Source organism: Anomaloglossus baeobatrachus, chromosome 5 (assembly GCF_048569485.1).
Source record: "Anomaloglossus baeobatrachus isolate aAnoBae1 chromosome 5, aAnoBae1.hap1, whole genome shotgun sequence".
NCBI lineage: Eukaryota > Metazoa > Chordata > Amphibia > Anura > Aromobatidae > Anomaloglossus > Anomaloglossus baeobatrachus.
This window is the reverse complement of record NC_134357.1, coordinates 345,670,077-345,697,300: the sequence shown is the minus strand read 5'-3', so window position 1 is coordinate 345,697,300 and position 27,224 is coordinate 345,670,077. Positions and strand designations below refer to the sequence as shown.

General features: G+C 44.8%; 1 protein-coding gene across 1 annotated transcript in view; it reads left to right on the top strand.

Moving 5' to 3' along the window:
- The window catches only part of MMP24 (matrix metallopeptidase 24), a 241,791-nt gene that overhangs the window by 473 nt on the left and 214,094 nt on the right, over positions 1 to 27,224 (top strand). The gene's annotated exons all lie outside the window — the stretch shown is intronic.

Here is a 27,224-nt window from a genome sequence, read left to right as displayed (position 1 = left end):
GAGGCACCAGGGGCACAGGAGGCAATCTGCCGTACAGGAGGCACCAGGGGCACAGGAGGCAATCTGCCGTACAGGAGGCACCAGGGGCACAGGAGGCAATCTGCGGTACAGGAGGCACCAGGGGCATAGCAGGCAATCTGCGGTACAGGAGGCACCAGGGGCACAGGAGGCAATCTGCCGTACAGGAGGCACCAGGGGCACAGAAGGCAATCTGCTGTACAGGAGGCACCAGGGGCACAGGAGGCAATCTGCGGTACAGGAGGCACCAGGGGCACAGGAGGCAATCTGCGGTACAGGAGGCACCAGGGGCACAGGAGGCAATCTGCCGTACAGGAGGCACCAGGGGCACAGGAGGCAATCTGCGGTACAGGAGGCACCAGGGGCACAGGAGGCAATCTGCCGTACAGGAGGCACCAGGGGCACAGGAGGCAATCTGCCGTACAGGAGGCACCAGGGGCACAGGAGGCAATCTGCCGTACAGGAGGCACCAGTGGCACAGGAGGCAATCTGCGGTACAGGAGGCACCAGGGGCACAGGAGGCAATCTGCGGTACAGGAGGCACCAGGGGCACAGGAGGCAATCTGCCGTACAGGAGGCACCAGTGGCACAGGCAGCATCGGCGGTACAGGAGGCACCAGGGGCACAGGAGGCAATCTGCCGTACAGGAGGCACCAGGGGCACAGGAGGCAATCTGCCGTACAGGAGGCACCAGGGGCACAGGAGGCAATCTGCCGTACAGGAGGCACCAGGGGCACAGGAGGCAATCTGCCGTACAGGAGGCACCAGTGGCACAGGAGGCAATCTGCGGTACAGGAGGCACCAGGGGCACAGGAGGCAATCTGCGGTACAGGAGGCACCAGGGGCACAGGAGGCAATCTGCGGTACAGGAGGCACCAGGGGCACAGGAGGCAATCTGCCATACAGGGGCACAGGAGGCACCAGGGGCACAGGAGGCAATCTGCGGTACAGGAGGCACCAGAGGCACAGCAGGCAATCTGCCGTACAGGAGGCACCAGGGGCACAGCAGGCAATCTGCCGTACAGGAGGCACCAGGTGCACAGGAGGCAATCTGCCGTACAGGAGGCACCAGGGGCACAGGAGGCAATCTGCGGTACAGGAGGCACCAGGGGCACAGGAGGCAATCTGCCGTACAGGAGGCACCAGGGGCACAGGAGGCAATCTGCGGTACAGGAGGCACCAGGGGCACAGGAGGCAATCTGCCGTACAGGAGGCACCAGGGACACAGGAGGCAATCTGCGGTACAGGAGGCACCAGGGGCACAGGAGGCAATCTGCCGTACAGGAGGCACCAGGGGCACAGAAGGCAATCTGCTGTACAGGAGGCACCAGGGGCACAGGAGGCAATCTGCGGTACAGGAGGCACCAGGGGCACAGGAGGCAATCTGCCGTACAGGAGGCACCAGGTGCACAGGAGGCAATCTGCCGTACAGGAGGCACCAGGGGCACAGGAGGCAATCTGCGGTACAGGAGGCACCAGGGGCACAGGAGGCAATCTGCCGTACAGGAGGCACCAGGGGCACAGGAGGCAATCTGCGGTACAGGAGGCACCAGGGGCACAGGAGGCAATCTGCCGTACAGGAGGCACCAGGGACACAGGAGGCAATCTGCGGTACAGGAGGCACCAGGGGCACAGGAGGCAATCTGCCGTACAGGAGGCACCAGGGGCACAGGAGGCAATCTGCGGTACAGGAGGCACCAGGGGCACAGGAGGCAATCTGCCGTACAGGAGGCACCAGGGGCACAGGAGGCAATCTGCGGTACAGGAGGCACCAGGGGCACAGGAGGCAATCTGCCGTACAGGAGGCACCAGGGGCATAGCAGGCAATCTGCAGTACAGGAGGCACCAGGGGCTATAGCAGGCAATCTGCAGTACAGGAGGCACCAGGGACACAGGAGGCAATCTGCCGTACAGGAGGCACCAGGGGCACAGGAGGCAATCTGCGGTACAGGAGGCACCAGGGGCACAGGAGGCAATCTGCCGTACAGGAGGCACCAGGGGCACAGGAGGCAATCTGCCGTACAGGAGGCACCAGGGGCATAGCAGGCAATCTGCGGTACAGGAGGCACCAGGAGCACAGGAGGCAATCTGCCGTACAGGAGGCACCAGGGGCACAGGAGGCAATCTGCCGTACAGGAGGCACCAGGGGCATAGCAGGCAATCTGCGGTACAGGAGGCACCAGGAGCACAGGAGGCAATCTGCCGTACAGGAGGCACCAGGGGCATAGCAGGCAATCTGCGGTACAGGAGGCACCAGGGGCATAGCAGTCAATCTGCGGTACAGGAGGCACCAGGAGCACAGGAGGCAATCTGCCGTACAGGAGGCACCAGGGGCACAGGAGGCAATCTGCCGTACAGGAGGCACCAGGGGCATAGCAGGCAATCTGCGGTACAGGAGGCACCAGGAGCACAGGAGGCAATCTGCCGTACAGGAGGCACCAGGGGCATAGCAGGCAATCTGCGGTACAGGAGGCACCAGGGGCACAGGAGGCAATCTGCCGTACAGGAGGCACCAGGGGCACAGGAGGCAATCTGACGTACAGGAGGCACCAGGGGCACAGCAGGCAATCTGCCGTACAGGAGGCACCAGGGGCACAGGAGGCAATCTGCCGTACAGGAGGCACCAGGGGCACAGGAGGCAATCTGTGGTACAGGAGGCACCAGGGGCACAGGAGGCAATCTGCCGTACAGGAGGCACCAGGGGCACAGCAGGCAATCTGCCGTACAGGAGGCACCAGGGGCACAGGAGGCAATCTGCCGTACAGGAGGCACCAGGGGCACAGGAGGCAATCTGCGGTACAGGAGGCACCAGGGGCACAGGAGGCAATCTGCCGTACAGGAGGCACCAGGGGCATAGCAGGCAATCTGCAGTACAGGAGGCACCAGGGGCATAGCAGGCAATCTGCAGTACAGGAGGCACCAGGGACACAGGAGGCAATCTGCCGTACAGGAGCCACCAGGGGCACAGGAGGCAATCTGCGGTACAGGAGGCACCAGGGGCACAGGAGGCAATCTGCCGTACAGGAGGCACCAGGGGCACAGGAGGCAATCTGCCGTACAGGAGGCACCAGGGGCATAGCAGGCAATCTGCGGTACAGGAGGCACCAGGAGCACAGGAGGCAATCTGCCGTACAGGAGGCACCAGGGGCACAGGAGGCAATCTGCGGTACAGGAGGCACCAGGGGCATAGCAGGCAATCTGCGGTACAGGAGGCACCAGGAGCACAGGAGGCAATCTGCCGTACAGGAGGCACCAGGGGCATAGCAGGCAATCTGCGGTACAGGAGGCACCAGGGGCATAGCAGTCAATCTGCGGTACAGGAGGCACCAGGAGCACAGGAGGCAATCTGCCGTACAGGAGGCACCAGGGGCACAGGAGGCAATCTGCCGTACAGGAGGCACCAGGGGCATAGCAGGCAATCTGCGGTACAGGAGGCACCAGGAGCACAGGAGGCAATCTGCCGTACAGGAGGCACCAGGGGCATAGCAGGCAATCTGCGGTACAGGAGGCACCAGGGGCACAGGAGGCAATCTGCCGTACAGGAGGCACCAGGGGCACAGGAGGCAATCTGACGTACAGGAGGCACCAGGGGCACAGCAGGCAATCTGCCGTACAGGAGGCACCAGGGGCACAGGAGGCAATCTGCCGTACAGGAGGCACCAGGGGCACAGGAGGCAATCTGTGGTACAGGAGGCACCAGGGGCACAGGAGGCAATCTGCCGTACAGGAGGCACCAGGGGCACAGCAGGCAATCTGCCGTACAGGAGGCACCAGGGGCACAGGAGGCAATCTGCCGTACAGGAGGCACCAGTGGCACAGGAGGCAATCTGCGGTACAGGAGGCACCAGGGGCACAGGAGGCAATCTGCGGTACAGGAGGCACCAGGGGCACAGGAGGCAATCTGCCGTACAGGAGGCACCAGGGGCATAGCAGGCAATCTGCGGTACAGGAGGCACCAGGGGCACAGGAGGCAATCTGCCGTACAGGAGGCACCAGGGGCATAGCAGGCAATCTGCGGTACAGGAGGCACCAGGGGCACAGGAGGCAATCTGCCGTACAGGAGGCACCAGGGGCACAGGAGGCAATCTGCCGTACAGGGGCACAGGAGGCACCAGGGGCACAGGAGGCAATCTGCGGTACAGGGGGCACCAGGGGCACAGGAGGCAATCTGCCGTACAGGAGGCACCAGGGGTACAGGAGGCAATCTGCGGTACAGGAGGCACCAGGGGCACAGGAGGCAATCTGCCATACAGGAGGCACCAGGGGCACAGCAGGCAATCTGCCGTACAGGAGGCACCAGGGGCACAGGAGGCAATCTGCCGTACAGGAGGCACCAGTGGCACAGGAGGCAATCTGCGGTACAGGAGGCACCAGGGGCACAGGAGGCAATCTGCGGTACAGGAGGCACCAGGGGCACAGCAGGCAATCTGCCGTACAGGAGGCAATCTGCCGTACAGGAGGCACCAGGGGCACAGAAGGCAATCTGCGGTACAGGAGGCACCAGTGGCACAGGAGGCAATCTGCGGTATAGGAGGCACCAGGGGCACAGGAGGCAATCTGCGGTACAGGAGGCACCAGGGGCACAGGAGGCAATCTGCGGTACAGGAGGCACCAGGGGCACAGGAGACAATCTGCGGTACAGGGGCACAGGAGGCACCAGGGGCACAGGAGGCAATCTGCGGTACAGGAGGCACCAGGGGCACAGGAGGCAATCTGCCGTACAGGAGGCACCAGGGGCACAGGAGGCAATCTGCGGTACAGGAGGCACCAGGGGCACAGGAGGCAATCTGCCGTACAAGAGGCACCAGGGGCACAGGAGGCAATCTGCGGTACAGGAGGCACCAGGGCCACAGGAGAAAATCTGCCGTACAGGAGGCACCAGGGGCACAGGAGGCAATCTGCGGTACAGGGGGCACCAGGGGCACAGGAGGCAATCTGCCGTACAGGAGGCACCAGGGGCACAGGAGGCAATCTGCGGTACAGGGGCACAGGAGGCACCAGGGGCACAGGAGGCAATCTGCGGTACAGGGGGCACCAGGGGCACAGGAGGCAATCTGCGGTACAGGAGACACCAGTGGCACAGGAGGCAATCTGCGGTACAGGAGGCACCAGGGGCACAGGAGGCAATCTGCGGTACAGGAGGCACCAGTGGCACAGGAGGCAATCTGCGGTACAGGAGGCACCAGGGGCACAGGAGGCAATCTGCGGTACAGGAGGCACCAGGGGCACAGGAGGCAATCTGCGGTACAGGAGGCACCAGGGGCACAGGAGGCAATCTGCGGTACAGGGGGCACCAGGGGCACAGGAGGCAATCTGCGGTACAGGGGGCACCGGAGGCAATCTGCCGTACAGGAGGCACCAGGGGCACAGGAGGCAATCTGCGGTACAGGGGCACAGGAGGCACCAGGGGCACAGGAGGCAATCTGTGGTACAGGGGCACAGGAGGCACTGGCGGCACCAGGGGCACGGGAGGCAATCTGTGGTACAGGGGTGCAGGAGGCAATCTGCGGTACAGGGGCACAGGAGGCACTGGTGGCACCAGGGGCACAGGAGGCAATCTGTGTTACAGGGGCGCTGGAGGCACCAGGGGCACAGAAAGCAATCTGCCGTACAGGGGCACAGGAGGCAATGGCGGCACCAGGGCCACCGGCGGCACTGGTGGTACAGTGGCACCTGCAGTACAGGAGGCATCGGTGGCACAGAGGAGCACATGCAGCATTGGTGGTACAGGGGCACCGGTGGCACAGGAGGCACTGGCGGCACAGAGGGTGAGCAAAGGAGGCACCAGCAGCACTGACGGTACATGGGCGGCATGGGAGACACCGGTGACACTGACAGTACAGGGGCACAGGAGGCACTGGTGGTTTAGGGACACTGGTGGTAAAGGAGGCACCGGTGGCACAGGCGGCATCGGTGGTACAGGTAGCACAGGGGGGCAGTGGAGGCATAGGGGGGACAAGCAGCAATGGCGACACAGGAGACACTGGCGGCACAGGGGGACAAAGGAAGCACCGGCAGCACAGGTGGGCACAGGCAGCATGGGAGGCATCAGCAACACAGGTGGCACAGGGGCACTGGCTGCACAAAAGGCACATTAAGCATCAGTGGTACAGGCAGCATCGGTGGTACAAGGGGACACAGGAGGCACCAGGGCCATTACCTGCCTGCACAGCCCTGGCTGTTGTCTGTCATCTGTCTGTTATCTATCTATCCATATAGAGGGACACAATGTACATCATATAGGAAGAGCATATAGATACAAAGTAACAGAATACAGGGCATCAAATGTACTGACATACACACACCTATCATCCTATTATCTATCTCTCTATCCATCCGTCTATATATCTAATTGTCCATCTATCTATTATCTATCATTCTATCTATTCATCTATCTATCCCTCTATCTATCTATCTATCTATCTATCTATCCCTCTATCTATCTATCTATTATCTATCTATCTATCTATCTATCCCTCTATCTATCTATCTATCTATCCCTCTATCTATCTATCTATTATCTATCTATCTATCCCTCTATCTATCTATCTATCCCTCTATCTCTCTATCTATCTATCTATCCCTCTATCTATCTATCTATCCCTCTATCTATCTATCTATCCCTCTATCTATCTATCTATCTATCCCTCTATCTATCTATCTATTATCTATCTATCTATCCCTCTATCTATCTATCTATCCCTCTATCTCTCTATCTATCTATCTATCCCTCTATCTATCTATCTATTATCTATCTATGTATATGTATCTATCTATCTATCTATCTATCTATCTATTATCTATCTATCTATCTATGTATATGTATCTATCTATGATTCTATCTATTATCTATCTATCTATTTATCTCTCTATCCATCTCTGTATCTCTCCATCCATCCGTACACATATATACGTTCCTGGGGTTGCATACATTACAGTGCATTATGGGAGAACATGTACATGCTGTAGACACACGATGCTGTCAGACCCTGCTTCCTATGCTGCACTGCTTATTCCTATGTAGCGTATGGATGGACTATATATACATGATATACAGCTGTGTACATGTGTAGGATCCGGTTTCTTTGTCTCCGTGGCTTTGCTGGCTGCAGGTTTCCCGTCCTGCAGGTATATAAAGGCCTGTGGAGCTATTTGTCCATCCATGGTGGGTGATCATGAGCGGAGATAACAACCCAGTGTAATGAGCGGGTGAGCAGTCATGATAGATTATGGGATATGTTGTATAAGCATGAAAATGTTAGTGACCCCATGATAGTTGCACAGTGCCAATGTTGGTAATGCCGGCTGCATCTTAGGATAATGTCCTGGAATTAATGGGCCTTCAGCTACATGGAGATCGGTGGTGATACTGCCTCATGTAGTATACAGACGTATAGACCATGTAGTTCCTGGCGTAGTATACAGACGTTTAGACCCTATATACTGCCTAGTGTATATAGACCCTATATACTGTCTGGTATAGTATACAGATGTATAGACCACATATACTGCCTAGTGTAATATATAGAAGATGCACCTGTATAAGCCAAGTATATTGCCTGGTGTAGTATACACACGTATAGACCCTATATACTGCCTGGAGTAGTATACAGACATATAGACCCCGTATACTGCTTGGTACAGTATACAGACATATAGATCCCATATACTCCCTGGTTTATTATACAGGCAAATAGACTCTATATAGTGACTGGTGTAGTAGTATACAGAGGAATAGACCTCACATACTGCCTGGTGTAATATACAGGCGTATAGACCCCATATACTGCCTTGTGTACTGTATAGGCGTATAGACCCCGTATACTGCCTTGTGTACTGTATAGGCGTATAGACCCCGTATACTGCCTTGTGTACTGTATAGGCGTATAGACCCCGTATACTGCCTTGTGTACTGTATAGGCGTATAGACCCCGTATACTGCCTTGTGTACTGTACAGGCGTATAGACCCCATATACTGCCTTGTGTACTATACAGGCGTTTAGGCCCCATATAATGCCTTTTGTAGTATGCTGACATATAAACCCTGGATTCTGCTTGAGATATAGACCTCATGTACTGCCTGGCATAGTATACAGACATATAAACGCAATACACAGCTTGGTGTAGTATGCAGTCATATAAACACTATTTTCTGCCTGTAGTAGTATAGAGTCGTATAGACCCCATATACAGCTTGGTGTAGTATGCAAACAGACAAATAAATGCTATATACTTCCTGGTGTAGTTTACACACGATAGACCCCATATACAGCTTGATGTAGTATAGAGTTGTATAGACCTAGGCTATATGCAGATTGGTGCAATATACAAACACATATCCCCTATATACTGCCTGGTGTAGCTTATGTGTACTCTGAATGCACATGTTGCCGTTAATGGCTGGTATATTTACTACGACATCAGATCCCACAGATCAGTAAACATGGCGATCGATTATCGGCCAGGCCTATTGATCATTATTGTACATGGCCAATGACTGAGTGACCCGATGGCACGTTATACCCAATACTGTCTGCGTCCGCTGTAATGCTGTCATGTCAGGTAAGACAATAGAAGAGAGCCTGCCCATGATCACCAGCACATCTGCACCGTGCCTTCAGCTCCTTCTAGCGTGACTTACAGGTGCAGCAGGGCTGAGTTTGTCATTGGCATGGTTCATTATGTTCTTAATTTGACTTTCCTGATGATTTACGTAGGACTGCATGATTATCAGACTTACCTTGTTGCTCTGTCTCAGTGTGTTATCTGTAGCAAGTAAACCAAGTGATTGATCTTCACTTACTGCAATGTCTTATGTTATCTGCGGTTTTACATAGGACTGCTTATATGCCCACTGAGTTATCCAACCACATTTCATTGTTACAATTTGTTAGGTGTGGATTTACACAGGACTGCATATTCACTTACAACATTATCAAGATGTAGAGTTATCTTTGGTTTTACATAGGACTGCAGTTTCACCATTGTATTTCAGTAGAATACCATACTGTGTATACCTTGTGGTATTGCATGGGACTGCAGGACATTCAGAATTATTACCTGCAGGGCATGAAGATTTGGTACTCGTTGTATATCCACACGATTGTATGTATATAGAACTACACAGAAATCTATACAGTTACCTATTATCATTATGATGTGTTTTGTTATTTGAAACCTTACATGGGACTGCAATTTCACTTGATTATTTCTGATGTTACATAGGACTGTATGTAAAATAATAATATGATAATAACATATCAGGATATGGTATGTTTACTGTCATTTACATAGGACTGCCATTTGTTATTGTGAGTTTCATTTTCCCTGTCATGTATATGTTCTTTTACATAGGACTGCAGGTAAAACTAATACATCATCTGATTCTTAAAGCGGTAGATAAGAAATTCAGCTGTGCTCCATCTTGCGCTCTGTGTCTTGGTGCCAGCTCGGATTACGTACCTATGTTGTCTCATCCACAGAGCGTGGTTGGTGATCATGGCATGATACTCAGAACAGCGCGTACGTGGCGCCTATCTGAGAACGCCCCGATATTTGGGAAGCAGAGCCCTGGTTCTGAATAATCACAAATATTGGAGGCGTCAGATTGTCATTGGAAAAGAAGGCAGCGATGAGGACGGATCTGCGGGTTCAGGGGCAGAGATTTCCAGAAATAGATATTCCAGGAGACAATGTATAAATAGACGGAGCAGCAATATAAGGACGGAGCAGGGACGGGATTGGCTGCGGCCGGCAGGAGTCATACATCAGCATCATTTGTTGCTAGACAAGCATTCTGTGCTTCTAACAAGTCATTGTTTTTAACAGGAAGCAAAGGCAACGACTACCACAGGCCGCAGATATATAAGGAGCCCGTAATAGCCAGACCGCCATCAAGAAACAGCCCAAGACCTCACTGCAGGGGTTAATAAATGTAACATAGTGATCATAGGATATATAACACTCAGATCACAGTATAATCACTTCTGTAACATGGGGATCTCTGTAATCATATCTATAACATGGGTATCACACTGTAATCATATCTATAACATGGGTATCACACTGTAATCACATCTATAACATGGGTATCACACTGTAATCACATCTATAACATGGGTATCACTCTGTAATCACATCTATAACATGGGTATCACACTGTAATCACATCTATAACATGGGTATCACACTGTAATCCTATCTATAACATAGGTATCACCCTGTAATCACATCTATAACATGGGTATCACACTGTAATCATATCTATAACATGGGTATCACCCTGTAATCATATCTATAACATGGGTATCACCCTGTAATCCTATCTATAACATGGGTATCACACTGTAATCATATCTATAACATGGGTATCACACTGTAATCACATCTATAACATGGGTATCACACTGTAATCACATCTATAACATGGGTATCACTCTGTAATCATATCTATAACATGGGTATCACACTGTAATCACATCTATAACATGGGTATCACACTGTAATCACATCTATAACATGGGTATCACCCTGTAATCACATCTATAACATGGGTATCACACTGTAATCACATCTATAACATGGGTATCACACTGTAATCACATCTATAACATGGGTATCACCCTGTAATCATATCTATAACATGGGTATCACACTGTAATCACATCTATAACATGGGTATCACACTGTAATCACATCTATAACATGGGTATCACCCTGTAATCATATCTATAACATGGGTATCACACTGTAATCACATCTATAACATGGGTATCACACTGTAATCACATCTATAACATGGGTATCACACTGTAATCACATCTATAACATGGGTATCACCCTGTAATCATATCTATAACATGGGTATCACACTGTAATCACATCTATAACATGGGTATCACACTGTAATCACATCTATAACATGGGTATCACCCTGTAATCATATCTATAACATGGGTATCACACTGTAATCACATCTATAACATGGGTATCACACTGTAATCACATCTATAACATGGGTATCACCCTGTAATCACATCTATAACATGGGTATCACCCTGTAATCATATCTATAACATGGGTATCACACTGTAATCACATCTATAACATGGGTATCACACTGTAATCACATCTATAACATGGGTATCACCCTGTAATCATATCTATAACATGGGTATCACACTGTAATCACATCTATAACATGGGTATCACACTGTAATCACATCTATAACATGGGTATCACTCTGTAATCACATCTATAACATGGGTATCACCCTGTAATCACATCTATAACATGGGTATCACACTGTAATCACATCTATAACATGGGTATCACACTGTAATCACATCTATAACATGGGTATCACCCTGTAATCACATCTATAACATGGGTATCACACTGTAATCACATCTATAACATGGGTATCACACTGTAATCATATCTATAACATGGGTATCACACTGTAATCACATCTATAACATGGGTATCACACTGTAATCACATCTATAACATGGGTATCACACTGTAATCATATCTATAACATGGGTATCACACTGTAATCACATCTATAACATGGGTATCACCCTGTAATCACATCTATAACATGGGTATCACCCTGTAATCACATCTATAACATGGGTATCACTCTGTAATCCTATCTATAACATAGGTATCACCCTGTAATCATATCTATAACATGGGTATCACTCTGTAATCCTATCTATAACATAGGTATCACCCTGTAATCATATCTATAACATGGGTATCACTCTGTAATCACATCTATAACATGGGTTTCACTCTGTAATCCTATCTATAACATGGGTATCACACTGTAATCATATCTATAACATGGGTATCACTCTGTAATCATATCTATAACATGGGTATCTCTGTAATCCTATCTATAACATGGGTATCACCCTGTAATCACATCTATAACATGGGTATCACCCTGTAATCACATCTATAACATGGGTATCACACTGTAATCACATCTATAACATGGGTATCACCCTGTAATCACATCTATAACATGGGTATCACCCTGTAATCACATCTATAACATGGGTATCACACTGTAATCACATCTATAACATGGGTATCACACTGTAATCACATCTATAACATGGGTATCACACTGTAATCACATCTATAACATGGGTATCACACTGTAATCACATCTATAACATGGGTATCACACTGTAATCACATCTATAACATGGGTATCACTCTGTAATCACATCTATAACATGGGTATCACACTGTAATCACATCTATAACATGGGTATCACACTGTAATCACATCTATAACATGGGTATCACACTGTAATCACATCTATAACATGGGTATCACACTGTAATCACATCTATAACATGGGTATCACACTGTAATCACATCTATAACATGGGTATCACACTGTAATCACATCTATAACATGGGTATCACCCTGTAATCATATCTATAACATGGGTATCACATTGTAATCACATCTATAACATGGGTATCACACTGTAATCACATCTATAACATGGGTATCACTCTGTAATCATATCTATAACATGGGTATCACACTGTAATCACATCTATAACATGGGTATCACACTGTAATCACATCTATAACATGGGTATCACACTGTAATCACATCTATAACATGGGTATCACACTGTAATCACATCTATAACATGGGTATCACTCTGTAATCACATCTATAACATGGGTATCACTCTGTAATCACATCTATAACATGGGTATCACACTGTAATCATATCTGTAACATGGGTATCACACTGTAATCATATCTATAACATGGGTATCACTCTGTAATCATATCTATAACATGGGTATCACACTGTAATCATATCTGTAACATGGGTATCACCCTGTAATCACATCTATAACATGGGTATCACTCTGTAATCACATCTATAACATGGGTATCACACTGTAATCATATCTATAACATGGGTATCACCCTGTAATCATATCTATAACATGGGTATCACCCTGTAATCATATCTATAACATGGGTATCACCCTGTAATCACATCTATAACATGGGTATCACACTGTAATCACATCTATAACATGGGTATCACACTGTAATCACATCTATAACATGGGTATCACACTGTAATCACATCTATAACATGGGTATCACACTGTAATCACATCTATAACATGGGTATCACACTGTAATCACATCTATAACATGGGTATCACACTGTAATCACATCTATAACATGGGTATCACACTGTAATCACATCTATAACATGGGTATCACACTGTAATCACATCTATAACATGGGTATCACACTGTAATCACATCTATAACATGGGTATCACACTGTAATCACATCTATAACATGGGTATCACACTGTAATCACATCTATAACATGGGTATCACACTGTAATCACATCTATAACATGGGTATCACACTGTAATCATATCTATAACATGGGTATCACACTGTAATCACATCTATAACATGGGTATCACACTGTAATCACATCTATAACATGGGTATCACACTGTAATCATATCTATAACATGGGTATCACACTGTAATCACATCTATAACATGGGTATCACCCTGTAATCACATCTATAACATGGGTATCACCCTGTAATCACATCTATAACATGGGTATCACTCTGTAATCCTATCTATAACATAGGTATCACCCTGTAATCATATCTATAACATGGGTATCACTCTGTAATCCTATCTATAACATAGGTATCACCCTGTAATCATATCTATAACATGGGTATCACTCTGTAATCACATCTATAACATGGGTTTCACTCTGTAATCCTATCTATAACATGGGTATCACACTGTAATCATATCTATAACATGGGTATCACTCTGTAATCATATCTATAACATGGGTATCTCTGTAATCCTATCTATAACATGGGTATCACCCTGTAATCACATCTATAACATGGGTATCACCCTGTAATCACATCTATAACATGGGTATCACACTGTAATCACATCTATAACATGGGTATCACCCTGTAATCACATCTATAACATGGGTATCACCCTGTAATCACATCTATAACATGGGTATCACACTGTAATCACATCTATAACATGGGTATCACACTGTAATCACATCTATAACATGGGTATCACACTGTAATCACATCTATAACATGGGTTTCACTCTGTAATCCTATCTATAACATGGGTATCACACTGTAATCATATCTATAACATGGGTATCACTCTGTAATCATATCTATAACATGGGTATCACACTGTAATCATATCTGTAACATGGGTATCACCCTGTAATCACATCTATAACATGGGTATCACTCTGTAATCACATCTATAACATGGGTATCACACTGTAATCATATCTATAACATGGGTATCACCCTGTAATCATATCTATAACATGGGTATCACCCTGTAATCATATCTATAACATGGGTATCACCCTGTAATCACATCTATAACATGGGTATCACACTGTAATCACATCTATAACATGGGTATCACACTGTAATCACATCTATAACATGGGTATCACACTGTAATCACATCTATAACATGGGTATCACACTGTAATCACATCTATAACATGGGTATCACACTGTAATCACATCTATAACATGGGTATCACACTGTAATCACATCTATAACATGGGTATCACACTGTAATCACATCTATAACATGGGTATCACACTGTAATCACATCTATAACATGGGTATCACACTGTAATCACATCTATAACATGGGTATCACACTGTAATCACATCTATAACATGGGTATCACACTGTAATCATATCTATAACATGGGTATCACACTGTAATCACATCTATAACATGGGTATCACACTGTAATCACATCTATAACATGGGTATCACACTGTAATCACATCTATAACATGGGTATCACACTGTAATCACATCTATAACATGGGTATCACACTGTAATCATATCTATAACATGGGTATCACACTGTAATCACATCTATAACATGGGTATCACACTGTAATCACATCTATAACATGGGTATCACACTGTAATCATATCTATAACATGGGTATCACACTGTAATCACATCTATAACATGGGTATCACCCTGTAATCACATCTATAACATGGGTATCACCCTGTAATCACATCTATAACATGGGTATCACTCTGTAATCCTATCTATAACATAGGTATCACCCTGTAATCATATCTATAACATGGGTATCACTCTGTAATCCTATCTATAACATAGGTATCACCCTGTAATCATATCTATAACATGGGTATCACTCTGTAATCACATCTATAACATGGGTTTCACTCTGTAATCCTATCTATAACATGGGTATCACACTGTAATCATATCTATAACATGGGTATCACTCTGTAATCATATCTATAACATGGGTATCTCTGTAATCCTATCTATAACATGGGTATCACCCTGTAATCACATCTATAACATGGGTATCACCCTGTAATCACATCTATAACATGGGTATCACACTGTAATCACATCTATAACATGGGTATCACCCTGTAATCACATCTATAACATGGGTATCACCCTGTAATCACATCTATAACATGGGTATCACACTGTAATCACATCTATAACATGGGTATCACACTGTAATCACATCTATAACATGGGTATCACACTGTAATCACATCTATAACATGGGTATCACACTGTAATCACATCTATAACATGGGTATCACACTGTAATCACATCTATAACATGGGTATCACTCTGTAATCACATCTATAACATGGGTATCACACTGTAATCACATCTATAACATGGGTATCACACTGTAATCACATCTATAACATGGGTATCACACTGTAATCACATCTATAACATGGGTATCACACTGTAATCACATCTATAACATGGGTATCACACTGTAATCACATCTATAACATGGGTATCACACTGTAATCACATCTATAACATGGGTATCACCCTGTAATCATATCTATAACATGGGTATCACATTGTAATCACATCTATAACATGGGTATCACACTGTAATCACATCTATAACATGGGTATCACTCTGTAATCATATCTATAACATGGGTATCACACTGTAATCACATCTATAACATGGGTATCACACTGTAATCACATCTATAACATGGGTATCACACTGTAATCACATCTATAACATGGGTATCACACTGTAATCACATCTATAACATGGGTATCACTCTGTAATCACATCTATAACATGGGTATCACTCTGTAATCACATCTATAACATGGGTATCACACTGTAATCATATCTGTAACATGGGTATCACACTGTAATCATATCTATAACATGGGTATCACTCTGTAATCATATCTATAACATGGGTATCACACTGTAATCATATCTGTAACATGGGTATCACCCTGTAATCACATCTATAACATGGGTATCACTCTGTAATCACATCTATAACATGGGTATCACACTGTAATCATATCTATAACATGGGTATCACCCTGTAATCATATCTATAACATGGGTATCACCCTGTAATCACATCTATAACATGGGTATCACACTGTAATCACATCTATAACATGGGTATCACACTGTAATCACATCTATAACATGGGTATCACACTGTAATCACATCTATAACATGGGTATCACACTGTAATCACATCTATAACATGGGTATCACACTGTAATCACATCTATAACATGGGTATCACACTGTAATCACATCTATAACATGGGTATCACACTGTAATCACATCTATAACATGGGTATCACACTGTAATCACATCTATAACATGGGTATCACACTGTAATCACATCTATAACATGGGTATCACACTGTAATCACATCTATAACATGGGTATCACACTGTAATCACATCTATAACATGGGTATCACACTGTAATCACATCTATAACATGGGTATCACTCTGTAATCACATCTATAACATGGGTATCACACTGTAATCACATCTATAACATGGGTATCACACTGTAATCACATCTATAACATGGGTATCACACTGTAATCACATCTATAACATGGGTATCACACTGTAATCACATCTATAACATGGGTATCACACTGTAATCACATCTATAACATGGGTATCACACTGTAATCACATCTATAACATGGGTATCACCCTGTAATCATATCTATAACATGGGTATCACATTGTAATCACATCTATAACATGGGTATCACACTGTAATCACATCTATAACATGGGTATCACTCTGTAATCATATCTATAACATGGGTATCACACTGTAATCACATCTATAACATGGGTATCACACTGTAATCACATCTATAACATGGGTATCACACTGTAATCACATCTATAACATGGGTATCACACTGTAATCACATCTATAACATGGGTATCACTCTGTAATCACATCTATAACATGGGTATCACTCTGTAATCACATCTATAACATGGGTATCACACTGTAATCATATCTGTAACATGGGTATCACACTGTAATCATATCTATAACATGGGTATCACTCTGTAATCATATCTATAACATGGGTATCACACTGTAATCATATCTGTAACATGGGTATCACCCTGTAATCACATCTATAACATGGGTATCACTCTGTAATCACATCTATAACATGGGTATCACACTGTAATCATATCTATAACATGGGTATCACCCTGTAATCATATCTATAACATGGGTATCACCCTGTAATCATATCTATAACATGGGTATCACTCTGTAATCACATCTATAACATGGGTATCACCCTGTAATCATATCTATAATATGGGTATCACCCTGTAATCATATCTATAATATGGGTATCACTCTGTAATCATATCTATAACATGGGTATCACACTGTAATCACATCTATAACATGGGTATCACATTGTAATCACATCTATAACATGGGTATCACACTGTAATCATATCTATAATATGGGTATCACACTGTAATCACATCTATAACATGGGTATCACACTGTAATCACATCTATAACATGGGTATCACACTGTAATCACATCTATAACATGGGTATCACTCTGTAATCACATCTATAACATGGGTATCACACTGTAATCACATCTATAACATGGGTATCACACTGTAATCACATCTATAACATGGGTATCACACTGTAATCACATCTATAACATGGGTATCACACTGTAATCACATCTATAACATGGGTATCACACTGTAATCACATCTATAACATGGGTATCACCCTGTAATCATATCTATAACATGGGTATCACCCTGTAATCATATCTATAACATGGGTATCACTCTGTAATCACATCTATAACATGGGTATCACCCTGTAATCATATCTATAATATGGGTATCACCCTGTAATCATATCTATAATATGGGTATCACTCTGTAATCATATCTATAACATGGGTATCACACTGTAATCATATCTATAATATGGGTATCACACTGTAATCATATCTATAACATGGGTATCACACTGTAATCACATCTATAACATGGGTATCACACTGTAATCACATCTATAACATGGGTATCACACTGTAATCATATCTATAATATGGGTATCACACTGTAATCACATCTATAACATGGGTATCACACTGTAATCACATCTATAACATGGGTATCACACTGTAATCACATCTATAACATGGGTATCACTCTGTAATCACATCTATAACATGGGTATCACACTGTAATCACATCTATAACATGGGTATCACACTGTAATCACATCTATAACATGGGTATCACACTGTAATCACATCTATAACATGGGTATCACACTGTAATCACATCTATAACATGGGTATCACACTGTAATCACATCTATAACATGGGTATCACACTGTAATCACATCTATAACATGGGTATCACACTGTAATCACATCTATAACATGGGTATCACACTGTAATCACATCTATAACATGGGTATCACACTGTAATCACATCTATAACATGGGTATCACACTGTAATCACATCTATAACATGGGTATCACTCTGTAATCACATCTATAACATGGGTATCACACTGTAATCATATCTGTAACATGGGTATCACACTGTAATCATATCTATAACATGGGTATCACTCTGTAATCACATCTATAACATGGGTATCACACTGTAATCATATCTGTAACATGGGTATCACACTGTAATCATATCTATAACATGGGTATCACTCTGTAATCATATCTATAACATGGGTATCACACTGTAATCATATCTATAACATGGGTATCACACTGTAATCATATCTATAACATGGGTATTACCCTGTAATCACATCTATAACATGGGTATCACCCTGTAATCATATCTATAACATGGGTATCACTCTGTAATCACATCTATAACATGGGTATCACTCTGTAATCACATCTATAACATGGGTATCACCCTGTAATCATATCTATAACATGGGTATCACACTGTAATCATATCTATAACATGGGTATCACACTGTAATCATATCTATAACATGGGTATTACCCTGTAATCACATCTATAACATGGGTATCACCCTGTAATCATATCTATAACATGGGTATCACTCTGTAATCACATCTATAACATGGGTATCACTCTGTAATCACATCTATAACATGGGTATCACCCTGTAATCATATCTATAACATGGGTATCACCCTGTAATCATATCTATAACATGGGTATCTCTGTAATCCTATCTATAACATGGGTATCACACTGTAATCATATCTATAACATGGGTATCACTCTGTAATCATATCTATAACATGGGTATCTCTGTAATCCTATCTATAACGGGGGGTATCACACTGTAATCATATCTATAACATGGGTATCACCCTGTAATCCTATCTATAACATGGGTATCACTCTGTAATCACATCTATAACATGGGTATCACACTGTAATCATATCTATAACATGGGTATCACACTGTAATCATATCTATAACATGGGTATCACTCTGTAATCATATCTATAACATGGGTATCACACTGTAATCATATCTGTAACATGGGTATCACCCTGTAATCACATCTATAACATGGGTATCACTCTGTAATCACATCTATAACATGGGTATCACACTGTAATCATATCTATAACATGGGTATCACCCTGTAATCATATCTATAACATGGGTATCACCCTGTAATCATATCTATAACATGGGTATCACCCTGTAATCATATCTATAACATGGGTATCACACTATAATCATATCTATAACATGGGTATCACACTGTAATCATATCTATAACATGGGTATCACTCTGTAATCACATCTATAACATGGGTATCACACTGTAATCATATCTATAATATGGGTATCACACTGTAATCATATCTATAACATGGGTATCACCCTGTAATCATATCTATAACATGGGTATCACTCTGTAATCACATCTATAACATGGGTAACACACTGTAATCATATCTATAACATGGGTATCACTCTGTAATCATATCTATAACATGGGTATCACTCTGTAATCATATCTATAACATGGGTATCACTCTGTAATCACATCTATAATAGTGATGAGCGAGCATGCTTGTAACTACTCGGTACTCGCACGAGTATCACTGTACTCGGGCTGCTCGGCGGGTACCGAGTAATTTTGCAATACTCGTGCTTTACTCGTGGTCTTCATCCCTGCATGTTGGCGCTCTTTTGAGAGCCAGCCCTCATGCAGGGATTGGCTGGCAGACCACTGCAATGCCACAGCCCTGTTAGTTGTGGAATTGCAGTGATTGGCCGGCCTGCACAGCGTGACCGAGCCTTTATACCGGCCGGCGCGCTGTGCTCTGTACACAGCCATCTCATATTCCCTGCTTTCCACGCCCACAGGCGCCTATGATTGGTTGCAGTGAGACACGCCCCCACGCTGAGTGACAGGTGTCACACTGCACCCAATCACAGCAGCCGGTGGGCGTGTCTATACTGTGCAGTAAAATAAATAAATAAATAATTAAAAAAACGGCGTGCGGTTCCCCCCAATTTTAATACCAGCCAGATAAAGCCATACAGCTGAAGGCTGGTATTCTCAGGATGGGGAGCCCCACATTATGGGGAGCCCCCCACCCTAACAATATCAGTCAGCAGCTGGCCAGAATTGCCGCATACATTATATGCGACAATTCTGGGGCTGTACCCGGCTCTTCCCGATTTACCCTGGTGCGTTGGCAAATCGGGGTAATAAGGAGTTATTGGAAGCCCATAGCTGCCAATAAGTCCTAGATTAATCATGTCATGCGTCTATGAGACACCCTCCATGATTAATCTGTAAGTTACAGTAAATAAACACACACACCAGAAAAAATCCTTTATTAGAAATAAAAAACACACACATATACCCTGGTTCACCACTTTAATCAGCCCGAAAAAGCCCTCCATGTCCGGCGTAATCCAGGATGATCCAGCGTCGCATCCAGCGCTGCTGCATGGAGGTGACCGGAGCCGCAGCAGACACCGCCGCTCCGGTCACCTCCACACAGCAAATGAACACAGCCGCGCGATCAGCTGCTGTCACTGAGGTTACCCGCTGTCACCGCTGCATCCACCGGTGGCCGCGGGTAACCTCAGTGACAGCAGCTGATCGCGCGGCTGTGTTCATTTGCTGTGTGGAGGTGACCGGAGCGGCTGTGTGTGCTGCGGCTCCGGTCACCTCCATGCAGCAGCGCTGGATGCGACGCTGGATCATCCTGGATTACGCCGGACATGGAGGGCTTTTTCGGGCTGATTAAAGTGGTGAACCAGGGTATATGTGTGTGTTTTTATTTCTAATAAAGGATTTTTTCTGGTGTGTGTGTTTATTTACTGTAACTTACAGATTAATCATGGAGGGTGTCTCATAGACGCCTGACATGATTAATCTAGGACTTATTGGCAGCTATGGGCTGCCAATAACTCCTTATTACCCCGATTTGCCAACGCACCAGGGCAAATCGGGAAGAGCCGGGTACAGTCCCAGAACTGTCGCATATAATGTATGCGGCAATTCTGGGCGGCTGTTGGCTGATATTGTTAGAGTGGGGGGCTCCCCATAACGTGGAGCTCCCCATCCTGAGAATACCAGCCTTCAGCCGTATGGCTTTATCTGGCTGGTTTTAAAAATGGGGGGAACCGCACGCCGTTTTTTTTAATTATTTATTAATTTTAATTATTAATTTTAATTATTTATTAAATAATTAAAAAAAACGGCGTGCGGTTCCCCCCATTTTTAAAACCAGCCAGATAAAGCCATACGGCTGAAGGCTGGTATTCTCAGGATGGGGAGCTCCACGTTATGGGGAGCCCCCCACCCTAACAATATCAGCCAACAGCTGCCCAGAATTGCCGCATACATTATATGCGACAGTTCTGGGACTGTACCCGGCTCTTCCCGATTTACCCTGGTGCGTTGGCAAATCGGGGTAATAAGGAGTTAATGGCAGCCCATAGCTGCCACTAAATCCTAGATTAATCATGTCAGGCGTCTCCCCGAGATTCCTTCCATGATTAATCTGTAAATTACAGTTAAAAAACACACACATCCGAAAAATCCTTTATTAGAAATAAAAAACACTAACAAAGTCCCTCATTACCAATTTATTAACCCCGACAAACCCTCCATGTCCGGCGTACTCCACGGACTCCGGCGTCGCGTCCAGCTCTGCTGCATGGAAGTGACAGGAGCTGCAGAAGACACCGCCGCTCCGGTCACCTCCACGCAGCTAATGAAGACAGCCGTGCGATCAGCTGAGCTGTCACTGAGGTTACCCGCTGTCACTGGATCCAGTGACGGCGGGTAACCTCAGTGACAGCTCAGCTGATCGCGCTACTCACCTCATTTGCTGCGTGGAAGTGACCGGAGCGGCGGTGTCTTCTGCAGCTCCGGTCACCTCTATGCAGCAGCGCAGGATGCGACGCTGGAACATCCTGGATGACGCCGGACATGGAGGGCTTTTTGGGGCTGATTAAAGTGGTGAACCAGGGAATGTGTGTGTGTTTTTTATTTCTAATAAAGGATTTTTTCGGGTGTGTGTGTTTATTTACTGTAACTTACAGATTAATCATGGAGGGTGTCTCATAGACGCCTGACATGATTAATCTAGGATTTAGTGGCAGCTATGGGCTGCCATTAACTCCTTATTACCCCGATTTGCCAAAGCACCAGGGCAAATCGGGAAGAGCCGGGTACAGCCCCAGAACTGTCGCATATAATGTATGCGGCAATTCTGGGCGGCTGCTGACTGATATTGTTAGGCTGGGGGGCTCCCCATAACGTGGAGCTCCCCATCCTGAGAATACCAGCCTTCAGCCGTATGGCTTTATCTGGCTGGCATTAAAATGGGGGGGACCGCACGCCGTTTTTTTTTAATTATTTATTAATTTATTTTACTGCACAGTATAGACACGCCCACCGGCTGCTGTGATTGGGTGCAGTGTGACACCTGTCACTCAGCGTGGGGGCGTGTCTCACTGCAACCAATCATAGGCACCGGTGGGCGGGGAAAGCAGGGAATAGGAGATTGTTTAATGAGCGGCCGGCTTTTTCAAAATAGTAAAAGCCGCCGGTCACCTCCACGCAGCTAATGAAGGGAATAGCGCGATCAGCTGCTGTCAGTCAGGTAACTCCCGGCCACCGCTGGATCCAGCGGTGCCGCGATTAACCTCAGTGACAGCAGCTGATCGCTATACTCACCTCAGTTGGTGCATGGAGCTGACTGGAGCGGCGGTGAGTAGCGCGATCAGCTGAGCTGTCACTGAGGTTACCCGCGGCCACCGCTGCATCCACCGCTGGATCCAGGTAACCTCAGTGACAGCTCAGCTGATCGCTATACTCATCTCATTAGCTGCGTGGAGGTGACCGGAGCGGCGGTGTCTTCTGCAGCTCCTGTCACTTCCATGCAGCAGAGCTGGACGCGACGCTGGAGGACTGTGGAGTACGCCGGACATGGAGGGTTTGTCGGGGTTAATAAATTGGTAATGAGGGACTTTGTTAGTGTTTTTTATTTCTAATAAAGGATTTTTCGGGTGTGTGTGTTTTTTAACTGTAATTTACAGATTAATCATGGAAGGAATCTCGGGGAGACGCCTGACATGATTAATCTAGGATTTAGTGGCAGCTATGGGCTGCCATTAACTCCTTATTACCCCGATTTGCCAACGCACCAGGGTAAATCGGGAAGAGCCGGGTACAGCCCCAGAACTGTCGCATCTAATGTATGCGGCAATTCTGGGCGGCTGCTGACTGATATTGTTAGGGTGGGGGGCTCCCCATAACGTGGAGCTCCCCATCCTGAGAATACCAGCCTTCAGCCGTATGGCTTTATCTGGCTGGTATTAAAATTGGGGGGACCGCATGCCGTTTTTTTTAATTATTTAATTATTTATTTCACTGCACAGTATACACACACCGGCTGCTGTGATTGGTTGCAGTGAGACAGCTGTCACTCAGTGTGGGAGCGTGTCTCACTGCAACCAATCATAGGCGCCGAAAAGCAGGACAGCAGGGAATAGGAGATTGATTAATGAGCGGCCGGCTTTTTCAAAAGAGGAAAAGCCACCGGAGTTTGAACAGCTGTGCAGCGCCGCGGCAGTGATCGGGGAACGGTAAGTAAGAGAGAGGGGGGGGAACTGACCGACAGACTGTGAGAGGGGGACAGACAAGACAGAGAGATACAGACCGACGGACTGAGGGAGATAGAATAAAAAAAAAAAAATGACCGACATCGCTAGTAAAAAGCACAAAACGTGCGTTTTGGACATCGGAGTGCCACACAAGGTTTTCATGTAAAATCTTTCATGTATTAATCTCAAAAAGTAACATACACCAGCTCTATCTCACTATTGGGTATGTGCCCTTAACATTTCCGCCATGAAAATTCATTTTGGTGTCATTTTGGAAGGTTTTCTGGTGAGTCCGTAAAAATGGCGTAAAACTCGGACAAAATTGTTCACATCTGTGACTTTTGAGTGATAAATGCTTCAAGGGGTCTTCCCCATGCTGATGCCATGTCATTTGAGCACTCTTCTGAGACTTTTGTGACATTTTTAGGGTTTCTCCATGCTGCCGGGGGGTCATTTCACAAAAATACTCGGGTCTCCCATAGGATAACATTGGGCTCGGTGCTCGGGCCGAGTACACGAGTATCTTGGGAGGCTCGGCCCGAGCTTCGAGCACCCGAGCTTTTTAGTACTCGCTCATCACTAATCTATAACATGGGTATCACACTGTAATCATATCTATAATATGGGTATCACTCTGTAATCATATCTATAACATGGGTATCACTCTGTAATCATATCTATAACATGGGTATCACACTGTAATCATATCTATAATATGGGTATCACACTGTAATCATATCTATAACATGGGTATCACCCTGTAATCATATCTATAACATGGGTATCACCCTGTAATCATATCTATAACATGGGTATCACACTGTAATCATATCTATAACATGGGTATCACTCTGTAATCATATCTATAACATGGGTATCACTCTGTAATCATATCTATAACATGGGTATCACTCTGTAATCATATCTATAACATGGGTATCACACTGTAATCATATCTATAACATGGGTATCACACTGTAATCATATCTATAACATGGGTATCACCCTGTAATCATATCTATAACATGGGTATCACCATGTAATCCTATCTATAACATGGGTATCACCATGTAATCCTATCTATAACATGGGTATCACACTGTAATCATATCTGTAACATGGGTATCACTCTGTAATCATATCTATAACATGGGTATCACCCTGTAATCATATCTATAACATGGGTATCACACTGTAATCATATCTATAACATGGGTATCACCCTGTAATCATATCTATAACATGGGTATCACCCTGTAATCATATCTATAACATGGGTATCACTCTGTAATCACATCTATAACATGGGTATCACTCTGTAATCACATCTATAACATGGGTATCACCCTGTAATCATATCTATAACATGGGTATCACACTGTAATCATATCTATAACATGGGTATCACACTGTAATCATATCTATAACATGGGTATTACCCTGTAATCACATCTATAACATGGGTATCACCCTGTAATCATATCTATAACATGGGTATCTCTGTAATCCTATCTATAACATGGGTATCACACTGTAATCATATCTATAACATGGGTATCACTCTGTAATCAGATCTATAACATGGGTATCTCTGTAATCCTATCTATAACGGGGGGTATCACACTGTAATCATATCTATAACATGGGTATCACCCTGTAATCCTATCTATAACATGGGTATCACTCTGTAATCACATCTATAACATGGGTATCACACTGTAATCATATCTATAACATGGGTATCACACTGTAATCATATCTATAACATGGGTATCACTCTGTAATCACATCTATAACATGGGTATCACCCTGTAATCATATCTATAATATGGGTATCACTCTGTAATCACATCTATAACATGGGTATCACACTGTAATCATATCTATAATATGGGTATCACACTGTAATCATATCTATAACATGGGTATCACACTGTAATCATATCTATAATATGGGTATCACACTGTAATCATATCTATAACATGGGTATCACACTGTAATCATATCTATAACATGGGTATCACTCTGTAATCATATCTATAACATGGGTATCACACTGTAATCATATCTATAACATGGGTATCACTCTGTAATCACATCTATAACATGGGTATCACACTGTAATCATATCTGTAACATGGGTATCACACTGTAATCATATCTATAACATGGGTATCACTCTGTAATCATATCTATAACATGGGTATCACTCTGTAATCACATCTATAACATGGGTATCACACTGTAATCATATCTGTAACATGGGTATCACACTGTAATCATATCTATAACATGGGTATCACTCTGTAATCATATCTATAACATGGGTATCACACTGTAATCATATCTGTAACATGGGTATCACCCTGTAATCACATCTATGACATGGGTATCACTCTGTAATCACATCTATAACATGGGTATCACACTGTAATCATATCTATAACATGGGTATCACCCTGTAATCATATCTATAACATGGGTATCACCCTGTAATCATATCTATAACATGGGTATCACCCTGTAATCATATCTATAACATGGGTATCACACTGTAATCATATCTATAACA